The 11,357-nt window shown below is 38.7% G+C and overlaps 1 long non-coding RNA gene across 1 annotated transcript; it reads right to left on the bottom strand.

Moving 5' to 3' along the window:
- Positions 1-86: 86 nt before the first annotated feature.
- LOC115368934 (uncharacterized) lies at positions 87-2,296 on the bottom strand. The gene is made up of 3 exons (XR_003929090.1): positions 2,219-2,296; positions 1,408-1,515; positions 87-931 (listed from the first exon to the last, which is right to left on the bottom strand). It is a non-coding gene; the product is annotated as an uncharacterized LOC115368934 (long non-coding RNA).
- Between the last annotated feature and the right edge of the window lie 9,061 nt (positions 2,297-11,357).

Genomic DNA, 11,357 nt, shown 5'->3' with positions numbered 1-11,357 from the left:
ACTTCCATTTGATTTCACTGTTATTTAATTCAGTAAAGATCAATGTAATAATAGAATAAAAATGACTAAATATTCAGATGAGAGGTTTCACTCTCTCCCCTACAAGCTATAGTTTTATGCAGTATCTGAAGTAGACTTAAATGCAACAAAGCACAATACTTAAAAAACCTCCAGACATACATAGACAAACAAGTCCAGTCTGACAGTAAAATTACTAACTTAAAAAAATATAGACTCCAAAAGTACCAATACTCAAAAAGTTCCTCAGTTACACTAGAAAATGTAATTTCATACTTAACATGTGCTTACAGACTTTGACATTCATACATAAAGGTTTTGTTTGTCAATTCATTTTTGATTTATTACACTGTATTACATGACAGGCCTGTAGATTAGAAAATAAAAAATGATAAATAGAAGTACAATTATGTAAGCCATAATTGTTCCATTTCCTAGTGGAATTCTGAAACAACAAATGCTGTGAGAGGAAAAACAGGTTTATAACAGCATCTCAAAGACTGTCCCAAAACTGAGGGCTGGTAAAATGGAGAAAGTCAGTCATTAGTGAGTTTAAACAGAAATCAAATAGATAACCAAATGGAAGGGAAGCCCCCGCCAGTGACTGCAGACTGGAACGCTGGAACAAGACTCAGTCCTTCACTTTCAAGCAGTTGTCCTCAGCTTGTAGTGTGCCTGGCTGGGGTAAATGTTGAACAGCCTCCCGTCAGCAAGACCAGGCAGGCCCACAGGCTTTGCCCCATACTGCAGGCTTGCCTGACCGATGACTGCTGGTGCCGGTCTTGGCACTGGTCTTTGTACTGGTGCTGGTCTTGGTACTGGTCTTTGCACTGGTGCTGGTGCTGGTTTTGGTACCTGTCTCTGTGGTGATTGATACACTCTGCTTCTTCGTGAATCAGCAGCAGGTGTGGGCCTGGGTTGGGGTGTGACACAAAGAAGACAGGGACTGAACTGGTATCACTGAATTTTGACATCTCATTAAATCACACAGCCTTTCTCTGCCTTATACAGCCTTGCTTTACACTTCTGAATGATCCCTTCTTGTGTTATGTTCTGGCCCCCCGATCCCATTTCAACAGGAAAGAAGTCTCAGAACATAATTTCATTTGAACATGATCAAATACTCGCACCACACCAATGCAGCATGTGAAAAGATGAGGAATCATGGCATAGAGAGGCATAGACAAATATCTTGCTTTTCCACCCTGACTAGAATAAAACTGAGGTGGAAACTTATGGGATGAAGATGGTTATATTTAGTGAATCTCTGTTAAAATATCAGCTATTGGCAGCTTCCAACACAAGCAGTATCAGCCTTCAAAAACTCAACCAGTCAAGCCTAGATATGACAGTGAGACAGTGAGCTGTGTTGTAGAGGAGGAAGTCTACCGTGGCTCGCTGAAGCTCACTGGAAGTAGCATAGACTGGCAAACCCGAACTGGTGGTTGATGAACAACTTCTGAGTCTGAAGCAACTGCAAGTGGCCACGTAATATGCCTGAAAAAAATGTTATAAGTTACTTCTATAGAGCAGTGGTTCCCAACCCAGTCCTCAAGTACCCCCTGTCCTGGAGGTTTTTGTTTCAGCTCTACTCTTTCACACCTGATCCAATTAAGGCCCTTGCACCTTCATGCACGCCCTCTTCAGGTAGATCTGTTTCAGCCAATCAGTATGAAGCCCTTACATGGATCAGGTGTGAAAGAGTAGAGCTGAAACAAAAACCTCCAGGACAGGGGGTACTTGAGGACTGGGTTGGGAGCCACTGCTATAGAGCACAAAACTTTTTTGAAGTAAAGGCATCATACTCAGCTCTGGCAGCTACAACACAGCAGAGATTCAGTCTATGTCTAGGCTAACAGAAGTACTTAACAGACGAAAATACGCAGGAATGGATACTCAGGAAATAAATGTCTACCCTATAGCAGGGTTGTCTTTGTTTACTCAGCCCAGATTCTGTTTGTATCTGTTCTCTTTCACCTATACACATTCATTATGTTCCTAAAGTATAAATCCTAATCAAAGAAAATAACAGTAGCTATAAACAATGTGAAAGACTTTATGGCAGGTTTAGTTGGATACAGAGAATTTGATAGTTAAACAATTGATTGATTAAATTGATTAAATGAAAATTACAATTTTTGAATTATGGAAAACAGGAAAATAAATAAATAAACAGTAAATAAAATAAAATAAAACATACTCCTCCATTTCCCCTGCTGTGGTCCTACGAGTGTGATCCTGGAGAATGTCTTCACAGAGGGAAGCAAAAACATTTCTGTTTCTTTTCATTGTGCTTCTCATGTAGGTGGGGCAGAGATGATCTTGCACAACAAAAAATTAAAAGTGAAACCTTAAGTTAAAAAAAGTTCTGGAAATCTCTTTTAGACAGTTTACAACACATTGTAAGATAAATTAGTTTTACTTGCTTAAATATAATTTGGCTAAGAAAAAAAAAACTTTATGTAGAATAAAACTTATATAAAGCCATTTGCCTTATCAAGTTAAAAGAGAAGCTGCAATAAAAAAGGTATCTTTTTTCATAAAGCGAGAGATATTATTACACATAAGGTGAGACTACTTGAAACCTACAAAATGATCTGTCAGTGTTGAGTGATAACTGGATTTAAAAAGGCTTGATAAGTTGGAGAAGATTTAAAAAACACTCCACGAGGTCCTGAACACACACTGTCTCCTCAAGTCAAACTGGTTTTTCCCCTTTAAAAATACGGCACAGATGGGCACATCAGCATTATTGAATACCTTTTTTATTTTGATTAAGTTCATCATCCCTTCTGTATAACATCTGTTTTTTTGTTTGTAATTGGCCGGTCAATGGTTCAACTCTGGGAACACGCAAGTTGTAAAGTGTGTTTCCTCTTCAGCAGACACAAAAGCCCCAACTGCTCCTGTGGCGCTATAAAACATTTACACAATACAATATATGTAATCTAACAATGATATATCCATTACCACCCCATCCATCAAAATCACTTCCAACAGAATAACACATGAAGGGATCAAAACTCGCATTATAAAAAGGTTATCCATTGAAAGCAGGTGACACATTCAAATGAATTGCAAAATGTAGTTTGTCAGTGGAATGGAATGTGACAAAAGAGTGCTGGAGCAGCTGCAGATTGACAGTCTAGATATCAACAGGTATAACTGGTATTAGAGGTGTGGTGACACATGCCCAGTGCTAAGCCACCAAAACAGAAACGTGAAGGCAAAGAGAAAAGTCGAGATCCTTGATAAAACATGAAGTTGAAAAGCACAGCATGTAAATAATGTGTCCGTGGGCGTGTTTTATGCGCTATCCCTACAATTGCTATCATGAGCAATTTTAGGACTGTTTTAACTTGGACACTTACGCCAGTGTGTTTTATTGTTTTATCATAAGCCAGCAGCTGTGCTATATTTTTATTTTTAATATTTTATTTGCCCAATCTACCTTGTCAATAAATTAGTTTACACATAATTCCACCTCTGCCACTTGGGTCTGTGTGGTGTGGCCCGGGGATTTTACTCAGTCAGTACAACCTTGTGACACGTCCACTTGGACACATGTGGACGTGCACATGCGGCTCCACCTCCCAAATTAACTGGCCTATAATATAATATATAGCCTAATATATATAAAAAGCCACCTTGCTTTAGCCTCAGTAGAACCCCTGAGAAAATCTACCTCCTTCTCTCCATCACGGGTTTAGGATTTAGGATTTAGGATAGCGCAGCCTGCCCTTAAAGGCAATGGCACCTGGCACACTGATTGGTGTAATTGGCGTAACGCCCAAAACACGAATATGCATAATATAACGGGTAGCGCAAGTGTTTTACAGATAACGGCAGGTGTGCAAGATAGCAACTTTTGTGGGGGAATGTCTCTTGCGCAATGCTAAATCCCCAAATAACAGGTTTAGGGACTCTGGCGCAAGATAGGGCCCTCCATGTGAAATATGGCCACAATCTGCACTTGAGCTATGGTGTTGACCTTTGACCTTTTGGACATAAAACATATTCACTTCATCATATTCTTCATCATGTCACCCACTCTAGCTCAGCGCAATACACAACCATTGTACATTTTGAAACAGACTAAAAAGTGCATAAAACTTAATTGGTAAAATCTCAAAAACTATAGAAGATATCAAAAAACTGTTTAGAAGTCATACAGTACAACCTCTGCTAGCCTGTTTAAAGTTTGAATGAAGTTTGTAGCTTACAGTATGAAGGAGTAATTAATGTTAAAATGGAGCATGGTTTGGTTTTTTTTCCCTATAGACTCCCATTGTAAAAAAAAAAAAAAAAAAATGTAGAAAATACATTTTAAAAGTTGAACAGAGTTTATACAAGAAAGTGTGAAAGAAGAGAAAATGTTGAAAAATCTGCTGAATCAGCTGAATAACGTTCAAAAATTAATAATAATTAAAAAAAAAAAAAAAAAACTATGGATAATATAAAAACTCTGTGCAGAGGCAACCTAAGTTAGATACTTACAGATACATACTGAACATTTTGAAATTCAAACCATATAAATCGCTTCAGCGGTGTGGAAGGAGTTACAGGGCAAACCTTTGGATAATAATAAAGAAAGAAGAAAACTGCTGAAGAAAGATGTTAGTAAGATGTTAGTTAAACCTTGTTAACCATATTTTGTCAAAGTTTGGCATTCTCACCTGAGCTGTGTGTGCCTTCTTTTCTTTATCTGTGGTGGCAAGGAGCAGCACCAACTGAGCAGCAGCCCACAGAGCAGCTTTGGAAGTTCAGCGTCCCTCACATTCTCCCCTCACGCTGTAGCTGGATATACTTGAAAGACTGATCCAACATTACCTACATTGCCACTGTCTTACCATGTCCACACACTGAGTTCTTAAAGTACAAAATGTAAGGACAAGCCAGGCACCTGCCCAAAGTATAAGAGCGTTTCAATCTATTTTCATGGTTTTGTGGACATTTGTGGACATCAAAACATTAGATTAAAGACCATCATTAAAAAGTGATAGATTAGTTCTACAGGATATTAGTTTTGACATAAACCTGAGGAGTTTTATCTTCAGGCTAACATTAGTAAAGTGGTGTGTCCTGCACTGTCTGCCAACCCCCAAACTCAACCACCTGCAGTTAGTTTACCTGATAAACATCCAAGATAAATTCTTCCAAATGCATTGCTTCTGTAATTGTGTTTGCAGTTTTCCACAGCGTGTGCTGGCCCATGCTGTCTGCAGGAATGGAAGAAAGCAGTGGCTAAATCTTCAAGTAAAACAAAGGTCATCTGGTGCTGTGCCTCATCCTCTTAGTGGTGAGGAAACACAAGCATAGCTGTGAGCCTTGTGGCTCTCCATAAAACACACATGTACACAGACTTTTTTCTGCTATCTTTTTTTTTTGTTCAGTCTTTATTCTTTACATTTATCTGCAACCAATCACAACAAAATACATAAAACCACAATCGAGTGATAAATCAGATACATTAAACACATAATGTTAGTCTTTTTCTAAGAACGTATTTACAGTGACACCCCCACCCTTTTTTTTTACTGTATTATATCTGTTCATTTAGGTTGAAAAATTGAACATAATTTTTTAATATCTGGTAAGTCTTGTCTATATTTTGAAAGTCTTTATGTACAGCTCCCTTTAAAACTATTACACAGTGGACTGCTGCTATCAGTGGGCCTCGATCACAGCCTTTTTCTTCTAGTGCTAGTTTCAATAACAAATTATAATCTACCATATATTATTTGCTCTGCTCACAAGCACTTTTATTACAGAAATTATGCTAAAATGATTTTGGCTTTATCACAGAGTGCATAGCTGAGAGATGACCAAGCTGAACTATGAAAAAGAGATTTTTTAAAACATATTCTAGAACAATAATTTGAGCTGTAACATCTAACACTGCAAAAAATATAGATATAAAAATAGCCCAGATTAAAAAATAAATTAGTTGTCATAAAACACGGGAGATGTCAAAAAGACATGACAACCCAATGGAAAGTCTGTCCAACCTGCCGTTGGAATCAAGGCACTTCAATCCCAAATCTGTGTCATGTTTTCATGGAGCAACTTTCCTGTCTGGTTGTCCCTATCTAGGCAGCCATCGCAGGGTCAGAGGCAGGCCTCAGAGACCAAGAAAAAGAAAAGTCATGTTTTTGTGGATATGTCACCTGATTAAACATGACACTTCAGCATCAGCAGACCTGCAAAGCTATTTTTACCTGGGGATCTGCTGATTAGACAAGGTGCACTGAGCGAGGCATTTCCACAGCATGCACATTACATCACCCACATAAGGCCTCATTATTGTATTGCACATATTACATTATCATTTGCTATAATACAATTCAAACATTACCTAGCCTACCACGTTGTCTGTGGAAGCATTCTCTTCACAAATTGATTTGACAAGCTCCCAGGCACAAAACAAAGCACACTACAGTACAGAAGTGTGGGATGGGTTCATTATGTCTGTATTGTTTTCTTTGTTAAACATCAGGCACTTCTGAGCAGAGGCACAGAGCCATGTTTGATATGAAGTAGCTAGGTACTAGCTAATATTTCCACTTTATTTCTACCGTTCTTTTTATACGCCACATCAAACTCTCCTTCTCTTTCAGCCTTTTTTTTTTTTATTATTATTTCCCTCATATACACAAGTTCAAATTCTATATTTCTGGTACACTGCAAAAAGTCAAAATCTTACCAAGATTATTTGTCTTATTTCAAGTAAAAAATGTCTTATTCCTAGTCAAAATATCTCATTACACTTAAAATAAGACATGATCACCTCAGAAGTAACTTGTTTTTAGACAACTGTCTCTTGTTTCAAGTGAAAATTTGCTTGAAACAAGTGAAAATTTGCTTGTTTCATTGGCAAAATTTGTCTCTTTTTTACAGCTAATTTTCACTTATTTCAAGTGAATTTTCACTTTTTCCACTGGCAAATTTTGCCAATGAAACAAGCAAATTTTCACTTGTTTCAAGTGAATTTTCACTTGAAACAAGTGAAAATTGTCTAAAAACAAGTTACTTCTGAGGTGATCATGTCTTATTTAAGTGTAATGAGATATTTTGACTAGAAATAAGACATTTTTGACTAGAAATAAGACAAATAATCTTGGTAAGATTTTGACTTTTTGCAGTGTAATTATTTCATTTTTTCCATTATTTATTTTAGGTTTTGTTCCAAACACGTCTGCGCCTGCACAGAATCACTGGAGAGGGAAGGAGGAAGAACTGTTGTCACCGTAAGCTGTTGTTCAAGGTATGACAGAAATTCATGATTTATGTGACCAGCACTGACAACAAATTTCTTTCTTTTTTTTTTTTCACAACTGTTTTACAACTGTAGCTAGGAAGCTTATGTTAGCTTACTGCCAGCTAAAAATACTTGGTTAAGGTTAGGAAAAGGACAAGGTTATGGTTGACTTGATCAAAAGGTAATGCTCTGGTTCACCCTTCGTGGAGTTTGAAGGACAGCTGATATATTTTGCATCTGAAACTAGTGATAGACAGTATTTTGGGCCAACTAAAATCCCAAAATTCAGAAATTCCCTGAATCTTTGGTGAGAAAGCATTCAGGTCATCATGGGACTCTAAAGAAAGGCAGACTATGAAAGTAGTTTTATGTGGGTTAGCAGCTCCTGAAGGCAGACCGAGGCAGGCTTTAAAGATTGCTGGGTAAAATCCTTCCACACCACGCTGGAATGATTTCTCTGGTTAGACATCTGATAGAAGAAGAAGACAAAGAAGAAGAGGCAACAGAAGAAGAAGATGGAGAGGAAGGAGAAGAAGAGGAAGATAGAAGAAGAAGACAAAGAAGAAGAAGCAGAAGAATAGGAAGGAGAAGAAGAAGACAAAGAAGAAGTAGAAGAATAGGAAGGAGAAGAAGAGGGCAAAGAAGAAGAAGAAGAAGAAGAAGAAGATGAAGAGGAAGGAGAAGTCCCTGCTGTGGTGAAAGCTGATTCCTGTGACATCAGTGACTCCTCATTTTCATCCCCCTAGAAAACACTGGCCTGAACAGAGCTGTGATTGGCTGAGAAGTGTCTCTGGCTGATGATGTCATGTCGAGACGTTTCAAGATCCAGCCAGCGGAGATGAGCCCCGACCAACAAGATGACAGTCGCTCTAAAGTGACAGAGGACAACGATGTGCAGGCAAGATGTGTGCCTCAGTACAAAGCAACATAAACTAACAGCAGCTCATGAGCTAAGCTTTAATCATGTGAGCAGAGTCAAACTCACATCTAAGAGACAGACAGAGGAAAGCCAGTGGACCTTTTTCACAGCAGCCGCTTTGACATGAGATTGCAGGTGAAGGCCGGGGGTTTAAACTAAGGTGGAGTTCCATCAGGTGTCCTCTGTTAGGGATAGGAAGGGATGTTCGGATGTTTAGGATGTCTAAATGATTGCTGCGGAAAAGATCTGCTGTTGTTTGAGCAAAGGAGAGAAACGCAGTCAGCAGAACATGGGGGATCTGATATACAATAGACCTGTTGGTAAGGATAGCACCATGGATAAAGCTGACATTGGTCTATGATTTGACAGGGCGCACATACAGCAGACTGTCCCCCAAGCTATGGAGAGGGATATGAATTCAGTGAAAGCAGAGGTGGAAACGTCAAGTCATGCTGCTGTGGTTTGAGTTAAGAGGGGATATTCAGCTGGCAGTTTATCAGCAATAAAACATGAATAAGTGATGCTCTCCAATAAGCAATTTACTGCCTTCCATGGAAAACCCAGCTGAGCTAATGAGACACCATTTACATTGTCCAACATTAAAGGGAAATCAAAGCGAAACGTTATCGAAAGACACAGAATCAAGGAAAAACACTGAAGCATTAAACACTTTGCACAGTGCTACCTTGCTGACTTCAGGGCCTTAAAGGGATGGTACACCCATTCTGAAAAATGTGATATTACTTCACTCCCTCCAGTTGTTCTATAGGACAGTAGAGATGCTATCTTCCTCTCATGGTTATTGAGCGCTGGATGCTAGCTGGATGCTCCAAATGCTAACTGTTAGCCCCCTGCCGTTCAGGTGGACTTCCCCCCAGCTAACATCACCTGTTATCTGTTATCAACATCCAGAAAGATCCAGTAACATCTTCACTTCCTGTATCAGTCCACACCTGAGGTGCAGCAGCCACAGAGACAGAAGTAGATTGCTTGAGTTTGATCATTTGTTTTCTTTATTGAACACATGTACGCATGTTAGAGGACAAAAATACCAACTAAAAGATAGCTGAGAAGTAATGTCGCTAGTTACATGAGGGCCAGCACAGTGAGCTCAGACCGCACAAGAACGTTCTGATGTTGCTAATTTTTTAAATGCCAAATTGGTTATGTTTAAAAATGTTAGCCGGGGGGAAGTCCACCTGAATGGCAGGAGGCTAACAGTTAGCATTTGGAACATTCAGCCAGTATCCAGCACTGACTAACAATGAGAGCAAGATAGCACCACTACTGTCCTACTAGTGGAATAATATCACATTTTTCAACATGAACAAACTACACCTTTAATAAAAGGAACTTTTGTCCTGGATAGGTTTAGGTGATGATTGGGTGGGGGAGGTAGTTCAGTGTCACACCAGCCAGCCCAGAAGATGAGGAAAACACAACTTGGCTGTGTCCGAAATCACTCCCTAACCACTATATAGTGCACTATATAGTGATTACGCCATTTTGTAGGGGTGTCCGAATGTTTTGTGATTATTAATGTTCACTCAACATTATTAATGTGCACTGAATGCATCCCACAATCCACCACGAAATGTAGTGGACATCCGATGGTCACTAACCAGGCAATATATCCCGTCGTGCATTGCGGACAAGCAGTGACAATGAGCGAAGTAGTGTCTGAAGTGTTCCGCTATTGAGTTCACTATATAGCCCACTACATTGAATTCCCTATATAGTGAGTAGGGAGGAGTGAGTGAGAGAGTGATTTTGGACACAGCCCTTGTGGTTTGTTTGGAGGATTCAGTGAAGGGTTTTTGTGCGTCGTAGTGAGGAGAGGTACATCCAACAGGATTCAGTCTGTGACTTTTGGTCACATAATGCACCTTCCACCCACCTGGTTCTCAGCTTACAGCTTGATATTGTGCAACGAATGAAAATAGACCATGAGTCAAAAGTTCAAGTGGCTATAAAGTTACATTCAAAGACTTTGTACAAGAATTCTTTGGTACCAGCTGAGGAAGTTCACATTTCTCCTTATAATATGACATCTGGTGTTGATCATAACCTTGTAATTATTATTGCCCATGATAGTGAGGATATGTAAATACATATCATAACACCGTACATATTGAATTAATATAACCCTGTGATATCATTAGCATATGCTTATTCCAATCTTAAAAGAAAATAATTTGTTTTTGACTATTGTCAACAGCAACTATGTAATTCTACATCTGTAATTCCTCTACTGCTACAACTAGGTGCAATCTGAAATCTTAATATCAAGAGAAGACACACACACACACACACACACACAAAAAAAGAATTACTTCAAATCAAATCAACTGGCTCATCATTTATAAATCTGTGTCACTGAGGTAACTACCTCTGTGTTCTGAGGAGTGAAACCCACCACAACTTTTATTATTAGTGAAAATGGTTTCATAAATCAGTTGTATTAGATGGAAACTTCCAACAGTCATTTGAGCTAATTATGCCATTGTCTATGAGATCTGCGCTGCCTTTTTAGCACTGCTAGATTTTTTAACAACTACAGTTTTTCTAGTTCTGATGACTGGAGAAATGATTTGTAACCACATATACCCATTCTCCACCTTCAATCAATAACGAATCAATGAATAAAGAGATCAGGTCCTTTTTAGACTTTTTAGTCTACATAAAAACTGATTTCTGAAAAACAAGTGACTTCAGTGTCAAATTGCGTGGGTTAAACTGATGAACTCAAATTCTGTTCATACTAAAAGATACAGTCTGAAGGAAAATAAATAAGATCTCTTTCCATGCCCCACAGCACAAAATGACTGTGGGGTTGTGATTTATGGCTTTCAAAACTCACTTCCCAGCAACAGAGATAAGTCCTGTCCATGTTGTTACAATTCCAATCGCTGATCAATAAATGTTGTGGAAGGTCACAGATCACTTAATGCCCTTTTAAATTCTAAATTTAAATTCACCCAAGCTATGAATGTAATAAACAATTCAAGAGATATCATTTTTTACATATAGTTTTTTGCAATCTAGGATGTAGTCAAACAGTCTTTTGTACAAGGAACCCTTGACCCGTGTCATATAGGGTTACAAATCAAATTTTCTGTTCCTTTGCGAACCCTGCCAAAGTCTAGCAGTGGTACTGAAGAG

This window comes from Myripristis murdjan, chromosome 1 (genome assembly GCF_902150065.1).
Source record: "Myripristis murdjan chromosome 1, fMyrMur1.1, whole genome shotgun sequence".
NCBI classification, from domain to species: Eukaryota; Metazoa; Chordata; class Actinopteri; order Holocentriformes; family Holocentridae; genus Myripristis; species Myripristis murdjan.
The sequence above is the reverse complement of the archived record's forward strand: the minus strand, read 5'-3'. Positions and strand labels throughout refer to the sequence as shown.